At 50.5% G+C, this 20,312-nt stretch overlaps 1 long non-coding RNA gene across 1 annotated transcript; it reads right to left on the bottom strand.

Moving 5' to 3' along the window:
- Window positions 1-1,306: 1,306 nt before the first annotated feature.
- LOC146019459 (uncharacterized) lies at window positions 1,307-14,109 on the bottom strand. The gene is made up of 6 exons (XR_014450553.1): window positions 13,990-14,109; window positions 12,445-12,531; window positions 12,090-12,143; window positions 10,709-10,758; window positions 8,138-8,187; window positions 1,307-1,653 (listed from the first exon to the last, which is right to left on the bottom strand). It is a non-coding gene; the product is annotated as an uncharacterized LOC146019459 (long non-coding RNA).
- Between the last annotated feature and the right edge of the window lie 6,203 nt (window positions 14,110-20,312).

Genomic DNA, 20,312 nt, shown 5'->3' on the forward strand with positions numbered 1-20,312 from the left:
GATCGCAACCCCCTCCGGTTGCCTCCGCTGTGCTGCCTGTGCTGCGCGCAGTGCACTGAACGAAGCACAGGCTTCTTCAATGCAGGACGCCAATGGCCATTTAAAATTCTACACTGGCTTTTGAGCCAATCAGAGCTCATGTACCGTTAGCCAATCAGAGCGGCTGCCAGTACACAAGCTCTGATTGGCTCACCAGCCGGTGCTGCATTTTAATTGGCCGCAGGCGTCCTGCAATGAAGAAGCCTGTTCTTCGGGACCTGCTGCATTCAGCATGAGGGGATGAGGGAGCAGGAGTCGGGTGGTAAATGAAGGGAAAGGGGGAAGATGGGGGGGTGGGACCCGGACTGGAAATCAGTCCCAGGCCCCAAAATTTGTAGTGGCAGCCCTGACCAAGGCTGTGCTTTTTTCTGGGTTTTGCACCTTGATTAAGGACTGGTGTTTGGGTCCGGGGTTATTTTGTGTTTTAAGTATATACCAATGTAGACGGGAGTGCTTACATCCAGGCCTGTCACATAAGCTTTGATGCTGGTAGCTCAGACTATAATGTGATTGAATGGACGTGTACACTCATTGGTTTGTGTTGATTCTGTTACCTACAGAAATCAGAAGCGAGGGAAAAGCCAATGGTAAACGTGTGTAGTACATAATGCAGGGAGGCTTCCACCCACCAGATAGGAGGGATGACAAAGCTCAAAGTTATATAATAAGCCTGGTGTTAGCATCTCCTACTGGGAGCCCGGATGCAGGGACATGGCGTGGATGTGTCTTGGTAATCTCTGATTATTACTGAATGCAAATACCTTAAATATTAGCCCACTACCCTACTCTTGTTATTAGTAGCTTTAGCACAAGCAGGCGTTACACAGATATTATATGGAGGTTATGCTTTATTGATGCTTCTGTAGGTGGTAAGAAGCCGCATACACTTGGCCCATGGTGGCAGATGTTATGTTGCTGGTGTTCCGGGACGGGGTATAGCTTGTCTGTTGGTGAGGGTTACTATGGTAACCGCTGCCTGATGGTATGAATAGGGGTTCTGTCTGAGACACTTGTGATGGGAAGGAGGGGAGGGGGGCGACTGGTGTTATGCCTGGATCATTGCATGGGATGTCTTCGTTGGTCTGAAGCTGTGGCCCTGTGATGATCCGTAGGGCCTACAAAAAAGGTTGGACGCAACTGTCTGAGAGGTAGATGTATGATGCAGTGATAACGGAGGAGAATTGAGCCAGAGGAGAATTGTCACATAGCAACACTACTCCTCTACCTCACTTCTTCTCCATTATCGCTGCTTCATACATCTACCCCTGACACCCACACCAAGAGCGCAGGTTATTTCCTGTGGGGGAATTACCTGCTCTCTTGGTGTGGGACTCAGAAATGATTATCACAAGGAACCCAAATGATCATCACAGGGTCACAGCTTACTGACACCACATGCTCCCCATTATGGTGAACCCCCCCAGTGACCCAGATGATGGATGGAACCCCCTAATTCTGTGGCAGCGGTTACGCTAGAGATGTTACTTGACAGTTGTCACTCGCTATACCCCATCCGAAGCCCATTCCTAATACAGGACTGGGACCACCACGGCCAGCAGGGATCCATAGGAGATTTGCGATGTTACTGCAATAACTGGTGGTGTGTGATCACCCCTGTAAAGAGAAGAGAATCCTGGTTACTGAGACAGGCCATTGGAGTCATGTACGCAATACACACAGCATAGAAGGGCACACAAATCTACATTGTGAGGGAGAGGCACTGGTATAACACTACACTTCTCCTAGCTTATGTAGTAGCTGGGTTACAGGGCCCTGGTGTGAGTGGGTGAGAGGTTGGCGTCCTGTACCCTGTGTGTTCCCTATGTTATAGTGTCAGGGCTGGGTGCCTCATACAGTAGTAGCTGGGTTACAGGGCCCCGGTGTGAGTGGGTGAGAGGTTGGCGGCCTGTACCCTGTGTGTTCCCTATGTTATAGTGTCAGGGCTGGGTGCCTCATACAGTAGTAGCTGGGTTACAGGGCCCCGGTGTGAGTGGGTGAGAGGTTGGCGGCCTGTACCCTGTGTGTTCCCTATGTTATAGTGTCAGGGCTGGGTGCCTCATACAGTAGTAGCTGGGTTACAGGGCCCCGGTGTGAGAGGTTGAAGGCCTGTACCCTGTATGTTCCCTATGTTATAGTGTCAGGGCTGGGTGCCTCATACAGTAGTAGCTGGGTTACAGGGCCCTGGTGTGAGTGGGTGAGAGGTTGGCGGCCTGTACCCTGTGTGTTCCCTATGTTATAGTGTCAGGGCTGGGTGCCTCATACAGTAGTAGCTGGGTTACAGGGCCCCGGTGTGAGAGGTTGAAGGCCTGTACCCTGTATGTTCCCTATGTTATAGTGTCAGGGCTGGGTGCCTCATACAGTAGAACGTTTAGAGAAAGGTTTGTCAGTCGCACAGAGGTAGATTTATTGTAACAAACGGGTGGACCCTCATAGCATAATTGATTAATTGGATATATGTAAATGCGAGGGTGTGCTACCAGAGGCACAGACAGGATATTTTAAGGAGGACAGAAAAGAGTGCCTTTTCTTGGTGCACCTAGAGAAATAATACTTAGTAAAACATCACTTTTATTGAGTTCATTTAAAATAGTTGCGAAGATATAAAAAGGACTGGACTACATGAGCGAGGGAGTGCACACAGGCACACCTCAGACTCAGCTCTGCGGTTGGAACGCAGGTTGTGGAACTACTGGCTCCAGCAAGCCTAACAGCAGCGCTGAAACGGCATCACATCCGTGTTCAAGCGCGTGCTGGTGGCTGCACTAAGTGAGCCTCAGGACTATTGTGATACATTGTATATGATAAAGTTACAAACCTGACTTATCCACATTACATGACTTTGGTAATATAAACAAGTCTTCCGTGCCACACTATATCTATTATAAATAATAACGGTGATAACGGGTAGTGGGGTCCCGCTAGGTGAGGATTCTTATCCTTTTTAAAAATCACTATTTGTTGTCTTACGTGTTGTCCAGTCCTTTTTATATCTTCGCAACTATTTTAAATGAACTCAATAAAAGTGATGTTTTACTAAGTATTATTTCTCTAGGTGCACCAAGAAAAGGCACTCTTTTCTGTCCTCCTTAAAATGCCTCATACAGTAGTAGCTAGGTTACAGGGCCCCGGTGTGAGTGGGTGAGAGGTTGGCGGCCTGTACCCTGTGTGTTCCCTATGTTATAGTGTCAGGGCTGGGTGCCTCATACAGTAGTAACTGGGTTACAGGGCCCCGGTGTGAGTGGGTGAGAGGTTGGAGGCCTGTACCCTGTGTGTTCCCTATGTTATAGTGTCAGGGCTGGGTGCCTCATACAGTGGTAACTGGGTTACAGGGCCCTGGTGTGAGTGGGTGAGAGGTTGGAGGCCTGTACCCTGTGTGTTCCCTATGTTATAGTGTCAGGGCTGGGTGCCTCATACAGTAGTAGCTGGGTTACAGGGCCCCGGTGTGAGTGGGTGAGAGGTTGGAGGCCTGTACCCTGTGTGTTCCCTATGTTATAGTGTCAGGGCTGGGTGCCTCATACAGTAGTAGCTGGGTTACAGGGCCCTGGGGTGAGTGGGTGAGAGGTTTAAGGCCTGTACCCTGTGTGTTCCCTATGTTATAGTGTCAGGGCTGGGTGCCTCATACAGTAGTAACTAGGTTACAGGGCCCTGGTGTGAGTGGGTGAGAGGTTGGCGGCCTGTACCCTGTGTGTTCCCTATGTTATAGTGTCAGGGCTGGGTGCCTCATACAGTAGTAGCTGGGTTACAGGGCCCCGGTGTGAGTGGGTGAGAGGTTGGCGGCCTGTACCCTGTGTGTTCCCTATGTTATAGTGTCAGGGCTGGGTGCCTCATACAGTAGTAGCTGGGTTACAGGGCCCCGGTGTGAGAGGTTGAAGGCCTGTACCCTGTATGTTCCCTATGTTATAGTGTCAGGGCTGGGTGCCTCATATGGTAGTAGCTGGGTTACAGGGCCCTGGTGTGAGTGGGTGAGAGGTTGGCGGCCTGTACCCTGTGTGTTCCCTATGTTGTAGTGTCAGGGCTGGGGGCCTCATACAGTAGTAGCTGGGTTACAGGGCCCCGGTGTGAGTGGGTGAGAGGTTGGCGGCATGTACCCTGTGTGTTCCCTATGTTATAGTGTCAGGGCTGGGTGCCTCATATGGTAGTAGCTGGGTTACAGGGCCCTGGTGTGAGTGGGTGAGAGGTTGGCGGCCTGTACCCTGTGTGTTCCCTATGTTATAGTGTCAGGGCTGGGTGCCTCATACAGTAGTAGCTGGGTTACAGGGCCCTGGTGTGAGTGGGTGAGAGGTTGGCGGCATGTACCCTGTGTGTTCCCTATGTTATAGTGTCAGGGCTGGGTGCCTCATACAGTAGTAGCTGGGTTACAGGGCCCCGGTGTGAGTGGGTGAGAGGTTGGCGGCCTGTACCCTGTGTGTTCCCTATGTTATAGTGTCAGGGCTGGGTGCCTCATACAGTAGTAACTAGGTTACAGGGCCCTGGTGTGAGTGGGTGAGAGGTTGGCGGCCTGTACCCTGTGTGTTCCCTATGTTATAGTGTCAGGGCTGGGTGCCTCATACAGTAGTAGCTGGGTTACAGGGCCCCGGTGTGAGTGGGTGAGAGGTTGGCGGCCTGTACCCTGTGTGTTCCCTATGTTATAGTGTCAGGGCTGGGTGCCTCATACAGTAGTAGCTGGGTTACAGGGCCCTGGGGTGAGTGGGTGAGAGGTTTGAGGCCTGTACCCTGTGTGTTCCCTATGTTATAGTGTCAGGGCTGGGTGCCTCATACAGTAGTAACTAGGTTACAGGGCCCTGGTGTGAGTGGGTGAGAGGTTGGCGGCCTGTACCCTGTGTGTTCCCTATGTTATAGTGTCAGGGCTGGGTGCCTCATACAGTAGTAGCTGGGTTACAGGGCCCCGGTGTGAGTGGGTGAGAGGTTGGCGGCCTGTACCCTGTGTGTTCCCTATGTTATAGTGTCAGGGCTGGGTGCCTCATACAGTAGTAGCTGGGTTACAGGGCCCCGGTGTGAGAGGTTGAAGGCCTGTACCCTGTATGTTCCCTATGTTATAGTGTCAGGGCTGGGTGCCTCATATGGTAGTAGCTGGGTTACAGGGCCCTGGTGTGAGTGGGTGAGAGGTTGGCGGCCTGTACCCTGTGTGTTCCCTATGTTGTAGTGTCAGGGCTGGGGGCCTCATACAGTAGTAGCTGGGTTACAGGGCCCCGGTGTGAGTGGGTGAGAGGTTGGCGGCATGTACCCTGTGTGTTCCCTATGTTATAGTGTCAGGGCTGGGTGCCTCATATGGTAGTAGCTGGGTTACAGGGCCCCGGTGTGAGTGGGTGAGAGGTTGGCGGCCTGTACCCTGTGTGTTCCCTATGTTATAGTGTCAGGGCTGGGTGCCTCATACAGTAGTAGCTGGGTTACAGGGCCCTGGTGTGAGTGGGTGAGAGGTTGGCGGCATGTACCCTGTGTGTTCCCTATGTTATAGTGTCAGGGCTGGGTGCCTCATACAGTAGTAGCTGGGTTACAGGGCCCCGGTGTGAGTGGGTGAGAGGTTGGCGGCCTGTACCCTGTGTGTTCCCTATGTTATAGTGTCAGGGCTGGGTGCCTCATACAGTGGTAGCTGGGTTACAGGGCCCTGGTGTGAGTGGGTGAGAGGTTGGCGGCCTGTACCCTGTGTGCTCCCTATGTTATAGTGTCAGGGCTGGGTGCCTCATACAGTAGTAGCTGGGTTACAGGGCCCCGGTGTGAGTGGGTGAGAGGTTGGAGGCCTGTACCCTGTATGTTCCCTATGTTATAGTGTCAGGGCTGGGTGCCTCATACAGTGGTAGCTGGGTTACAGGGCCCTGGTGTGAGTGGGTGAGAGGTTGGAGGCCTGTACCCTGTGTGTTCCCTATGTTATAGTGTCAGGGCTGGGTGCCTCATACAGTAGTAGCTGAGTTACAGGGCCCTGGTGTGAGTGGGTGAGAGGTTGGTGACCTGTACCCTGTGTGTTCCCTATGTTATAGTGTCAGGGCTGGGTGCCTCATACAGTAGTAGCTGGGTTACAGGGCCCTGGTGTGAGTGGGTGAGAGGTTGGCGGCCTGTACCCTGTGTGTTCCCTATGTTATAGTGTCAGGGCTGGGTGCCTCATACAGTAGTAGCTGGGTTACAGGGCCCTGGTGTGAGTGGGTGAGAGGTTGGCGGCCTGTACCCTGTGTGTTCCCTATGTTATAGTGTCAGGGCTGGGTGCTTCATACAGTAGTAGCTGGGTTACAGGGCCCTGGTGTGAGTGGGTGAGAGGTTGGTGACCTGTACCCTGTGTGTTCCCTATGTTATAGTGTCAGGGCTGGGTGCCTCATACAGTAGTAGCTGGGTTACAGGGCCCTGGTGTGAGTGGGTGAGAGGTTGGCGGCCTGTACCCTGTGTGTTCCCTATGTTATAGTGTCAGGGCTGGGTGCCTCATACAGTAGTAGCTGGGTTACAGGGCCCCGGTGTGAGTGGGTGAGAGGTTGGCGGCCTGTACCCTGTGTGTTCCCTATGTTATAGTGTCAGGGCTGGGTGCCTCATACAGTGGTAGCTGGGTTACAGGGCCCCGGTGTGAGTGGGTGAGAGGTTGGCGGCCTGTACCCTGTGTGCTCCCTATGTTATAGTGTCAGGGCTGGGTGCCTCATACAGTAGTAGCTGGGTTACAGGGCCCCGGTGTGAGTGGGTGAGAGGTTGGAGGCCTGTACCCTGTATGTTCCCTATGTTGTAGTGTCAGGGCTAGGTGCCTCATACAGTGGTAGCTGGGTTACAGGGCCCCGGTGTGAGTGGGTGAGAGGTTGGAGGCCTGTACCCTGTGTGTTCCCTATGTTGTAATGTCAGGGCTGGGTGCCTCATACAGTGGTAGCTGGGTTACAGGGCCCTGGTTTGAGTGGGTGAGAGGTTGGAGACCTGTACCCTGTGTGTTCCCTATGTTATAGTATCAGGGCTGGGTGCCTCATACAGTGGTAGCTGGGTTACAGGGCCCTGGTGTGAGTGGGTGAGAGGTTGGTGACCTGTACCCTGTGTGTTCCCTATGTTATAGTGTCAGGGCTGGGTGCCTCATACAGTAGTAGCTGGGTTACAGGGCCCTGGTGTGAGTGGGTGAGAGGTTGGCGGCCTGTACCCTGTGTGTTCCCTATGTTATAGTGTCAGGGCTGGGTGCTTCATACAGTAGTAGCTGGGTTACAGGGCCCTGGTGTGAGTGGGTGAGAGGTTGGCGGCTTGCACCCTGTGTGTTCCCTATGTTGTAGTGTCATGCTGGGTGCCTCATACAGCAGTCGCTGGGTTACTGTTATATACTGTATGCAGGCCCGGCGACAGGGGGGGTCAAGGAGGACATCTGACCCGGGTCCCAAGGGTCTGAGGGGCCCCATGATCAGTCACTGCTTCTGTATGCACCTCCTCCCCGCAGACGCCGGTGATGTGTGCCCTGCGCTGCTTTCTCCCGCCCCCAGACATTGAAGATATCATTGTTGCCTTTCCCTCCCTTCCCCCAGATGCTGGAGATGTGCGTGCGCCTTGCACCGCACTCAGCTCCCAGATGCCGGTAATGTTACACTGCCCGGAACCTCCCTCCTCCAGCAGCAGCCGTACGTCGAAGGTCCCCCGGCGCACAGACTCCTGCCTGTCACGAACCGGTGAGCCCGCAGCAGAGTCTCTTCAAATTTTCACTTCCCTGCTGCTGGGGAGTATGCCGCGCGCCACCAGCCCTGCCGGAACGGACAGTCAGGTGGGAAAAAAAAGTAAGCGCACGGCACAGCAGTGGTATGCTCAGTTGCTTGGATGTTGATGCCTCTGTCATACTTGGGGTCACCCCCCAGTCAGGCCCACAGCACCCCCCTCAGCAGTGGCAGCAAGATTATAACCAGCGCGATCCCTGCTGTCCCTGGCGAGTCCCTTGCTATATAGAGATGTCTATGTACTGGGCCCCAAGATTTCTGTTGCCGGCCCTGACTGTATGTATATGCACATTCGCACCCAGCATAACATCTTGCAGCAGCATAATCATCCAGTGTTTGTATAGCATTGCTATATAGCAACTACAGCATATATCCCAGTCACCCCACCTACCCCTGCACCTGTCACCATGTCACATGTACAATCAGAAGATATGAAAGTCACTTACAGCATGAAAAGTGCCTCGAAGAGAGATGGCATTTGCTTCCAGAGGGATCTCTGTGGTACATGGAAGAGAATACGATGTATTAGAATGAGCAGAGCATCTAACCAATAGTACAAGCTGTTAATGTAGGTTTGTTACACTAATGGCCCCCATACAGGACATCAGCAATTCATTTCTGCAATGTCCCGATATACTTTAATATTTGCAGGTATCAATGGCAGCTGGTGTCATTCTTTACTCTATTATTATATATATTAGCACGGACAGTGTAATGGTTAGTAATGCTACCTCACAGCACTGAGGTCATGGGTTCGATCCCCACCATGGCCCTAACTGTGCGGAGTTTGTATATTCTCCGTGGGTTTACTCCGGGTACTCAGGTTTCCTCCCACAATCCCCAAAATTATACTAGTAGTTAGTTAATTGGTTCCCAACAGAAACGAACCCCCGAGTGAATGTGTGTGCATGTACATTTGGTAGGGAATATAGATTGTATGACTTATTTTGCCCACCCTTTGGAGGTCTCAAAATCAAACTTAGCATTAGGAACCCACCAGAGGTCACCTAGACTCTGGTTGTTGGGCGATTATGTCTTGGCCAAATAATATACCAAGAACCTTGATATTGATCAGTATCAGATAGCAGAGCTTATTATAGTTATTGTGGATGTGTATCATCTCTGTATTTTTCTTTCTTTGTAGAACTGCAAGTCCCAGCATGATATGCGTGTAATTAGTATGTGCAGTCCATGATTCCTTTCCCCCATGTGCTTGCAGGAGACAGTAAGGAGTACAGCACAGAGTCTATACAGTGTCCTGAGCCGGCTGGCATGGGGACGGTGGAGAGTTATGGATAGATGGAGGTGAGTGAGGACTGAGGGGCCCATTTATCAAGCAATATTTGCGGCTAAATCCTCGAAAACACACGTTTTCGGGGTTAATCGCAAATATTAAGTATCACCTAAATGTATCACAGGGGACCTGCTGCAACCCCTCCCCTGCAGTGCCGCTGGCCGCATCCCCCATAGGTTTCTATGGGGGATGCGAAGCTGCCCGATGTATCAACATCGGGCAGCCCGGCATCGCAGCCCTGGGCTATCGCCATTCTAATGTGGCGATAGCCCGTTGTAGCCTATGGCTACATATCGCACTGCCCGAGTGGCAGTGCGGTCAGCGGGGTCGCGGGGGTCAGCGCATTATTAACATAACCGCGCATGCGCAGACCACCCAGCTTCCGGGTCAGGGCTTCACAGGGACGGGCTCCTTTCGGAGCCCTGTCCCTGCGCCCTGGCAGATAATACATTTGGGGCGAAATGATCGCATTTTACAATTCGATCCTGGGCGGTAATATTTCTCCCAGATCGCATTGGAAATGCGATCATTGATAAATGTGCCCTTGAATGTATTATGGTTGGGAAGCTGAGAGATGAGCCCTATATTCATTTATAATTTACTGTACACTGAAATGCCATAAACTCTGTGACGTAATCTCCAGTGTTTTCCTTTGTCTGTAACATGGGGCCTTATTCTAGTTCACTCTTCCTGACAAAATTCTTCTTAGATGGACAAAACCATGTGCACTCCAGGTGGGGCAGATGTAACTTGTGCAGAGAGAATTAGATTTGGGTGGGGTTTTACTTCAAAGGGAGATCTATATTGCATTGTAAAATTAAAGCAGCCAGTATTGACCCTGCACAGCAACAAAGTAACTCACCCAAATCTAATTCTCTCTGCACAAGTTACATCTGCCCCCCTGCAGTGCACATGGTTTTGTCCTTCTAAGAAGGATTTTGTCAGAAAGAGTGAACAAGAATAAGGCCCATGGTGATGTGTGTATCGTGTGCTCTGTACACACTAGGCAATATAATGAGCGCTTTTGCTAACTTTGACATTTCTGAGTGATATCGTTCATTATATTGTCCAGTGTGTACTGTATGCTTGCAATGACTGCCGACGCACGCTCCTGTCTTCTGTTATAGATGAAGGAGCGGAACATTAACAGGGTCTATGATGCAGAATACATCATTGCCCCCGCTCCCCCCATTACCGGTATACGGTCGCTAGGTCGACACTATTAAGGTCATCACACATTGGGTCGACCACTGAAGGTCGACAGCTTCATTAGGTCGACATGGATTTAGATCGACAGGGTCATATGGTTGATACATGCATCAGGCCGACAATGGGAAGGTCAACTGTCAAAAGGTTGATGCAGGTTTTTCATGTTTTTTTGGAGCCAACATTTGCCGACCGATGTCGACATTCCCATTTTTGACCTAATGCATATGTATAATGAAGGTCGACATAATTGCCCATATCGCCCATACCCCAATTACCACCGCCACTGCTTTCCCCGCTGCCAGCATCGGCAAGTGTGTATGCACTTGCCGATGGTGGGTCCCCGTGGCTGCCGTAATTACTGTATTGTTGCCGTTGGTAATATACAGTAATCGTGTGGTGTTGATTTGTAGTGATCGATAATTATGTACCACAGACCCCCAACACCAACCATTATCATCTAGGGTATACAAGAGGGCATATTCCTAATGTGATGTGCAGATATATAGTGACGTACCAGTTTGTTTGCCACGTTGGGAGCACTTTTTCTTGCCAGATGTAATAGTTCTGTAGATAAAAAGCAAAATAAGAGTCATTCTGGTTCCTTGGCTTCTCCAGACGCCTGTGTATGGGCAGTGCGGCTATACATTATCACATGGCTCCCACCATGACCCATTCCAGGAGAGACAAATGCTCTGTTCCTGGATTTCCCTCTTAATTCCCTAGTTAATTGATGAGACCATTGTGTCGGGCGATCATACATTTACAGGGAATTCCGGAAGAGCAGTTACCCCTCCTGGGCCAGGTCATGTAGATGCTACACATTGGACCTTATTCAGGTCCGTTCGTACAGACCCATTCATTCGCAAGGGGTCCAATGTTTTCCATCTGCCCATGCGCAGGGTCATTTATGCGCATGTGCAGAAACACGCACAAACTGTCCGCAGGGTGCACACACCCATCCTTGCGAGTGGAGGGCGCGCGGGGGGAGGGGGGGGGGGGTTGCAGGTCGATCCAACAGCATATGGGAACGCTCAGCATTTCATGGGCATGACGCGGGTGAGGGGGGCGGGCAGCTGACATCACCAAATGTGAGCTGTCCGCCCACTTCCCTCAGAATGTGCACGCAGATGTAAGGTTGCTCGGAGACCACAGGCTGCATGTTTATGTACCACCATTCGCAAGGTGGGATCTGGCTGATTCGCAAGGAATGCGAATTTGCATCCGAGCGAATCAACCAGAATAATCTCCATTGGACCTTACTCAGGTCCGTTCGTAGGTCCATGTGCGTTCGCACAGGGTCAATGTGCATGCGGCCACGTCAAACAAACTGTTCACTGGGTGTGCCCACCCTTCCTTGCGAGCAGAGGGCATGGGGGGCGGCCCATTAGGATGTTTCATGGGCATTCCCATGAGAACGCTGGGCGTTGTCACGCTAATGGGCCAATAACGTGGGTGTGGGGAGCGGCCATTGTGCCTGATTCAGATGCGTTGTAACTGAGCGATTGTTGGAACATTGTGCATGCATCACAGCCGCAGCGCGCACATGACAAGGTGCCTCCGCTCGCAGCTAGGAATCAGTCACAGAACGATTGTTGGGATGAGGCTCCTGATAGTAATTAGTGATCCTTTCGCAATTCATTTGCACGGGGCGTTTTCTATTTTTGTCTAGGTGGCAGCGATCTACTCGCAGACAACTGCAACTTCTCAGATTAGCGATCAAGTCTGAATCAGGCCCATAGTGCTTCAAACTGCATTGCTACAATGTCGGCATTCTTGGTCCGGCAAAACACCGTCCTGCTTCTAGTTGTCAACATTCTGACCTGCTCCAATGATAGATATATAATATTATGTATCAGAAAAGGGATCAGCTTCATGTCTTCAAGTACTTTGCTTACCGGCAAGGAACCCCTTAAATGCCTTCCACATCCATGATCGATCCATTCTAACAGCTGTTGGATGGAAGAGAGCAGTAATATTATACATATGAACACATTTGTTGGAGTAGGATAAGTCATGGGGCAGCAGCAAAGCCTATTCCGCAGTCAATGGTTTGGTCACTTACAGCATCTATAGAAGGGGTTCTATTGACATTTCCCCCTGAGAGGGTTCCAATCTGATCCCTCCCAGCACCCCCACAGTGCATATGCCCCTTTGCTCATGTGCAAAACAACTCCTGTCAGTCCCTAAACCCGGAAGTCCCCACACCACAAAGGACCGTTCTCTAATAGTGTAATCGAAAGAAAAACTTACCCTTCCAATTGATGATGCAGTATAGATGTTTTACTATATAGCAGGTTACCCACAAGCGTTGATGGACACTGCTGTAGAGCTAGTAATCTGGAAAGGAAAGAGTTAATTCAATATAAGAAACCACAAGGGAGAGTGGAAAGTAAAGGCCCATACACACTAGGCGATTTTCAGCTGAAAATCGCCTAGTGTGTATGCCCCAGTGATGGCCAACTAGCGATGATGCCTGCTCCCGCATCATTTGTTGGCTGGTATTACCAGCATGTTTAGCGATACCAGCATGTTTAGCGATGATGGGTGATTTTTCATCCATCATTGCTGAGGGTGTGTGTATGAATGACGAGCTGAAGGATGAGACAGTGATGCACGCAGGGAAGGGGGGGGGTTGTTCTGAGTACCCAGAAAACCCCCCAGGAGTCTAAGGGCCCTAGGCTGAAAGCTGAGGAGCCACTCTTTCCATGGGTACAAGAATTTTAAAAATTGGCCCTTGGGAACCGGAGATATCTGACTTTAAAGCAGTGGCCTCCATCCAAGCCTGGTAATTGCTCTTCCCAGTCAGATATTTCAGGTTCTATCTGAGTTTTTCTGAGGGTATATTCCAAAAGCTGGGACTCTCTCCCTTTGATGGACACAGTAGCTTGTCTCTACCTTTCCCAGAACCAGAGATATCAGCCTTCCAGCAGCTGGTTACTGCTCCAGCTCCACACACCTGGTATGTAGTAGTAGTTCCCAATACCATTTGGTACGTGGGATTCTCTAGTTTTTAATTCCATTAAAATCTAAGAAATCTATTTCTGGGAACTGGAGGTATCTGCAGTCAAGCAAGCTGTCCTCCCTCCAGAAAATTATTATTATTCATATACGTTTGGTCTATCTATAATACTTTAACTGACCAGGCATATACTGGGTCACCTAAGTGTCCACCTCCGTGCTTTGCTCCGCCCTTCTGGAAACGCCCTTCTGAAAATCCTGCGTTTGCCCCTGCTGACTGCCCCACTCCCTCCCCCTGCTTCCCCACCTGCCCTGCCCCACACAGAGCATACAGTACACCGCTCGGCCACATAGCCTGGCTGACCGCCCGCTCCGTTTTGTCACTCCACACGGAGCAGGGAGAAGAAGCAGCGCCCGCCCGCAGCAAGCTCCAGCTTGCCATAATAATAAAGCAGCTAAATAAACCATTGCCACCAATATGAATCATTACTGTCCGCAATATACTGTATACAGTGCTGGCACAGGACAGCAATGTATGTATTTACACAACTGGCCACCAATGTTTATTAATAAAATAGGTTGTAACATGTACAAATATATGAGCAATATACAGTATATGTTACTGCTGCCAATGCCCACCAATGTTATTAATAATAGGCGGTATGGTATACATTGCTGGCAAGGGCGAGATAAATTATAGTTATGTCTCCCCCAAACCATTTAGCTTTTGTTACAGTTGAATACAGTTATATTCTGATTATTAGTTGTGCTATTTGTAGTTTCTGCATACATTTACTAACCATGTATACAGTAGTAACCCTAGTAAATAGCACTTACATGACACGTGCTCTCCTCTGAAGGTGCAGCAGAAATGGCCGCTACAAGCTTGACTGTGCAGGAAGTGTTCTTATGACATCACAACAGCCTCATTGACCAAGCAGCCACCAGTAAGTGTTCTCATTGAATCGGTGTTCTATTGTCATTTCTATTCAATACATAAAACCATGTAATCTCCTCATATATTAAAGGGTATAAGCAGTGGTGGCCCCTGGAGATGCAGCATAGATCAAAATTCAGTTAGGGGATCTGCACCAACTGCCAGTGAGTCCTGGACACCAATGTTTGGTGACAGTTGGTGTGGCTCCTCTATTTGAGTTTTCACTATACTGCAGTCGCTCCCCTGGGGCCACCATTTGGGTATAAGGTGTCAGAAAATATAGAAGGACAGGTGACATTAATGTCCAAAAGAAAGACAATTACAGTATAAATATATGCAAAATGGTCTTGTGTAGTATCTGTATATCACACTGCCATCAAATGTAAAGCTAGTATTGGCATGTTAATTGGCTTAAAGGCAGTTAGCCCATAATAAAGATGTCTGCGCAGACTGCTGACATCCACCTATACAGATGTAGACGTCCCTTGTTCAGGCAGGGGCTGGTGAAACTTTTGCAAGCCTCCGACAGCCGCCAGCTCCCACCAGAGGGCACGCGTGCACAAGATGCCTGCGTGCCCTGTGGCGACGGAGCTCCCCCCTGGTCCTCACCACCCCGTTCCGGCGCTTCCCCGCACCCCCCCCTAACCCTGCCCATCTCCCTGAAGAGGAAACGGACAGGGTCCCGGCGCCCAGCCACCGCGAGACTTGGACACGCGTGCGCGTGAGACACACATGCTTCCCAGTTTAATGGAGTCCCTGTCCGCCAGGCGATCGCCGAGCAAAGACAAGGAACACTCCATCTGTAGGTACTGTTTAAAAATCATTGATATTATTGAGATTATGGTGATGATTCTGGTTGTTTGCAAAAGCAAACTCCTTCTTTAATGGACAAAACCATGCTGCACTGGGGTATGGATTGTATGGTCGACCTAAAGATGGTCGACACCACTATATCGACATACTGCAAGGTCGACCTGGGTCTATGTCGACATGGGACAAGGTTGATAGGTCGTTAGGTCGACACAAGCATTAGGTCGACATGGTCTAGGTCAGGGGTAGCCAACTCCAGTCCTCGAGAGCTACCAACAGCTAATGATTTCCAGATCTCCTCATAGAATCACAAGTGAAGTAATTAGCTCCACCTGTGGATGTTTCAAACTGTGTCAGAGAGTAAGGAGTGCACCTGTGCAGCAGCTAGGTTGTCTGGAAAATGTGACCTGTTGGTAGCTCTCGAGGACTGGAGTTGGCTACCACTGGTCTAGGTCGACAGTCAAAAAGTCGACATTGGGGGTTTTGACTGTTTTTTTACCCGAATGTTGACACAGTCGACATGGACACAGGATTAAGAGCGCCATGTCCCCTCGCACTCGTTCAGCACACTATTTTATTCGCTCACCACACCCTAGTGGATGGTAGGGCATGAAACAGTGAACAACCCCATGTTGACCTTTTGACTGTCGACATAGACCATGTCGACCTAATGCTTGTGTCGACCTAATGACCTTTCAACCTTGTCCCATGTTGACCTAGACCCATGTCGACCTTGCAGTATGTCGACCTAGTGGTGTTGACCTAATGACTGTCGACCATCTTTTGGTTGACCAACCGACTGTATCCCCTGCACTGCAGGTGGGGTAGATGTAACATGTGCAGTTAGATTTGGGTGGGGTGTGTTCAAACTGAAATGTAAATTGCAGTGTAAGAATAAAGCAGGCAGTATTTACTCTGCACAGAAACAAAATAACTCACCCACTTCATTGCACCTGGTGACGGGATCTCACAATACCGCAACATGGAAGTATCGTCCCTGTCAGCACTGTGAAGCCGGGCTGGTTCTGCGGTCACCACGCCGACTGAGCCGTGACTGAAGGAAAATCGTCATGGGACACACAGAGGACTGAAGGACAAAAGGAGGACCCAGCAAGATACACTGTATCTGCCCCCATCGTGACTCTGTCTGCACTTGCAGATGAACTGTACCACCACCAATTTTACTTTAATTTACCTACCCCAGATAATTCTGCTGCTCAACCAACTGTGTACCTGCAACTTTGCATAATATTCCCAACCCCTCTTACAAAACAGTACTGGTTTTTTTTTTCAGTTCTGTAGAAACTGGCATTGTGACCAGTATAAAGTTTATACAATAAATATTACTATACTAGGTGATTCATCGCGCTGTACGTGTGCTCTTCACACCGTCGTAAAGAGACTCCTCCCCCTTAACCTGAGAATGTCTTTATTGCGTGAAATATAGTTTGTGCGGGAGGGGCGGGTGTGGTATACTGCGCCCCCTTAACCTGTGAGAAATATAGTTTGGAGGAGCGGGTGGGGAAATACTGCGGGTGCAGGAGAGTCGGGCGTGATATTTTCACAGGTGGATGTAGGGGTGCTGCAGGTGGTGGAGTGGCGGGTGGGTGTGGTGGTGGTGTGGGTGAGGGTCAGTTGCAAGGGTGCCGTGGGTGGGGGGGAGGTTGATTGGGAGTGGTGTGGGTGGGCGAGTGGCGGGTGCGTGGACACTGCGGGTGGAGGAGTTGAAGGTGCAGGGGTGCACCGTGTGGGTTAGTGGGGTGCGGGGGTGCACCGGTTGAGTGAGGGGCAGTTGCAGGGGTGCTCTGTGTGTGGAACCGATGGTGGGGTGGTGGGGGAGGTTTGTATAATGCATAGTATATACATGGTATAATGGCTGATGACAGGTGCACTGCGGTGTATAAGGAGAGGTACAGCTGGTATAATAATACATGGTATATATGTGGCAGGTGCATGGGAGGCCAGTGCTGCCATCTTTAGTGAGGGCAGCAAGGTGATTTGGCCAGGTAGCCTTCTTCCCTGCCTCCTGCACTGACAGCCAATGGAAGCCACCCTCTACCTACATAGGGGATCTGCCTAGGCTGATCAGTGTCAGTGCAAAAATTCTTTCATGCTGGTTGCGTCTGGAAGACTCCTGACTGCTGCTCATACGGTGTGCCTTCCGTCAGCCTGTCCTTCGCCACGGACACAGGGTCGCCTTTCTGCATTACTTGTTCCTGCCAACCCCTATCCATTTCACCCGGATGCAATCTGACTATATCTGTCTAGTTTAACCCTGTGTTTTCCGGTCTCCTGCTACCTCCACCGTTCCACAAAGTCTGGACCCGATCCTCTCAACTCTTCTCCATTTACTCCGCTGGATCACTATACACATCTCCATAGGTCATTATGGGAGTCATTATTCTTCTCATCCCCATTCTTCTACCAGGACGCTATCATCCTCGTCACTCCCATTCTTCTACCAGATACCGCCTTCTTCACGTTATTCCCATTCTTCAACTGAGACCCAATTTCTTCCAAGAACTCTATTCAAGAACTTATTGCTTTTATTCCTAGTTAAAATAAACAATATTGAAAACAGAATTAGGTGCAATAATATCAGGATCACCGGTATACCTGAGACACTAAAGGGACACCAGCTAGAGCATTTTGCATGCAGCACACTTCCTAAATACATCCATATTAAAACAGCTTGTTCAGACATAGTTATAAAGTTGGGAAAAAAGGGGACTAGTGACCATAGTTCTAAGTGCAGTGCTGCCTTCAGATTAGTCGATACCTAGATAGATACCTCCTGATCTATAAACACAATATTTGCCTCCAAGCTCCTAGAACGTCTGACCTATAATCGTCTCCTAAGCCACCTTACTGCCAACACCATTCTAGACCCCCTCCAATCTGGGTTCCGCCCTTTACATTCCACTGAAACTGCCCTGACCAAAGTCACTAACGATCTACTATCGGCTAAATCCAAAGGCCTCTTCTCTATCCTCATCCAGCTTGATCTGTCGGCTGCCTTTGACACTGATGACCACCCTCTCCTGCTCAACACCCTCCGCTCCTTTGGCATAACTGGCACAGTCTTCTCCTGGTTCACCTCATACCTCTCCGATCGCTGCTTCTCCGTCTCCACTCCGAGCTCCTCCTCTCCTACTACCCCGCAGCCAGTCGGTGTTCCCCAAGGGTCAGTCCTTGGCCCTCTCCTCTTCTCCCTCTACACCACCTCTCTGGGCACCCTCATCAGCTCCTATGGTTTTCATTACCACCTTTATGCTGATGATACCCTAATCTACCTCTCCTCCCCCGACCTATCCCCATCACTCCTGTGCAAAGTCTCCAAATGCCTCACGGCCATCTCAGCCTGGATGACCCAACGCTTCCTGAAACTAAACATGGCTAAAACTGAACTTCTAATCTTCCATCCCCCGAACATCCCCTCTTCTCCCACTATCTCCATCAGCATTGGTGAAACAGAGATCACCTCCACCGACCAAACGCGCTGCCTCGGTGTCATCATTGACTCCTCCCTCTCTTTCACCCCCCACATTCGTGCTCTCTCACAGTCTTGCCGCTTTCACCTACGCAACATCTCACGCATCAGACCATTCCTCTCCACTGACGCAACCAAAATTCTCATTCACTCTCTTGTCATCTCCCGCCTTGACTACTGCAACATCCTTCTCTCTGGCTACCTCTCACCCGCCTTGCACCTCTCCAATCCATTCTTAACGCTGCTGCTAGGCTTATCTTCCTCTCCCGCTGCTCTACCTCTGCCTCCCCCTCTGTCTATCTCTTCACTGGCTCCCCATTCCCTTCCGAGTTCTCTTTAAACGGGATGCGGTCATTTGGTCTACTGCATTATGGTCGACAGTCATTAGGTCGAATCCATTAGGTCGACATGCTAAAAGGTCGACATGACTCTAGGTCGACATGGGAAAAGGTCGACATGATTCTAGTTCGAAAGGTCATTAGTTCGACAGGTCATTAGTTCTACAAGGTCATTAGTTCGACATTGTCTATGTCGACATTCACAAGGTCGACATGGAGTTTTTCACTGTTTTTTGAGCCAACATGTGCCGACAGGCGGTATTTCATGCCCTACCATCCACTAGGGCGTGGTGGGAGAATAAAATAGTGTGCCGAGCGTAGCGAGGCACCGTGCCCGACGCATTGCGAGCGCAGCGAGCGATGCGAGGGGATGCAGTGCACTTTAAACTGTGTCCATGTTGACTGTGTTGACATTCAGGTAAAAAACAGTGATAAACCCCATGTCGACCTTGTGAATGTCGACATAGACAATGTCAAACTAATGACCTTGTCGAACTAATGACCTGTCGAACTAATGACCTTTCGACCTAGAATCATGTCGACCTTTTCCCATGTCGACCTAGAGTCATGTCGACCTTTTAGCATGTCGACCTAATGGATTCGACCTAATGACTTTCGACCATAATGCAATAGACCAAATGATCCCAACTCCTCACCACCACCTACAAGGCTCTCTCCTCCTCCACCGCTTCTTACCTCTCTTCACTGATCTCTATCCACACTCCCTCCCGTCCTCTTCGCTCCATCGCTGACCGCCGACTGACCTCTCACCTAATCACCTCGCCACACTCCCGTGTCCAAGACTTCTCTCATGCTGCCCCCCTGCACTGGAACAACCTCCCACCACCCATCAGGCTTTCTGATTCCCTTACCTCCTTCAAGCGCTCCCTCAAAACCCACTTTTTTCGACTAGCCTATCCCTCCTCCTAACCTCTTTTGATCCTCCTATCCTGCTTCCGTTCCCATCCGTTCCTACTTTCCTATTGTTTTTCATTCGTCCACCCACCTCCTTTTAGTATGTTAACTCTTATGAGTAGGGTCCTCCTTCCTCACGTACTCACCCTACCTCTTTACCTCACCTGTGCTCCTGTCCTGTTCTTCCCTTCGTCTACTTTATCCTCAGTCTCCTCGACAATTTTGACACCTACTGTTGCACGCCGCCGCCCGGGCTGCAAGGCACCCGGATGGACGGCGGATGCGGCATTGAGTGACGCGGCCGGGGGCGTTGCCAAGCAGCGTCCCAAGCCTCACTCTAGCGCTGAGCGTCGGGACGTTGCTAGGCAACGTTCCCGAGCTCTCGCGCGGCGGCCGCAGACACGCGCACCTGACGTCAGTCAGGTGGCGCGAAAATTAAATAAATAGCCGGCGTCTGCTGGGCACAGACGCCGGTTATAGCTTTTGGTCTTTTCACTGCCTAAGCACGCTTCCCGGTCCCCGAGGCTTCCAGGTCCTCGGTCCTAGTGGCCTGTCAGCTCCAGTGTCCTGCTCCTGTCAGTGTCCTGTCTGCTGCAGTGCCCAACTTCTGCCTGTGTCCCAGCTTCAGCGTGAGCTTGCGTTCGGCCCACATCTTCCATCATCCGTGGGT

The sequence above is a fragment of the Crinia signifera genome, chromosome 7, assembly GCF_055691185.1.
Source record: "Crinia signifera chromosome 7, ASM5569118v1, whole genome shotgun sequence".
In the NCBI taxonomy this organism is placed as follows: domain Eukaryota; kingdom Metazoa; phylum Chordata; class Amphibia; order Anura; family Myobatrachidae; genus Crinia; species Crinia signifera.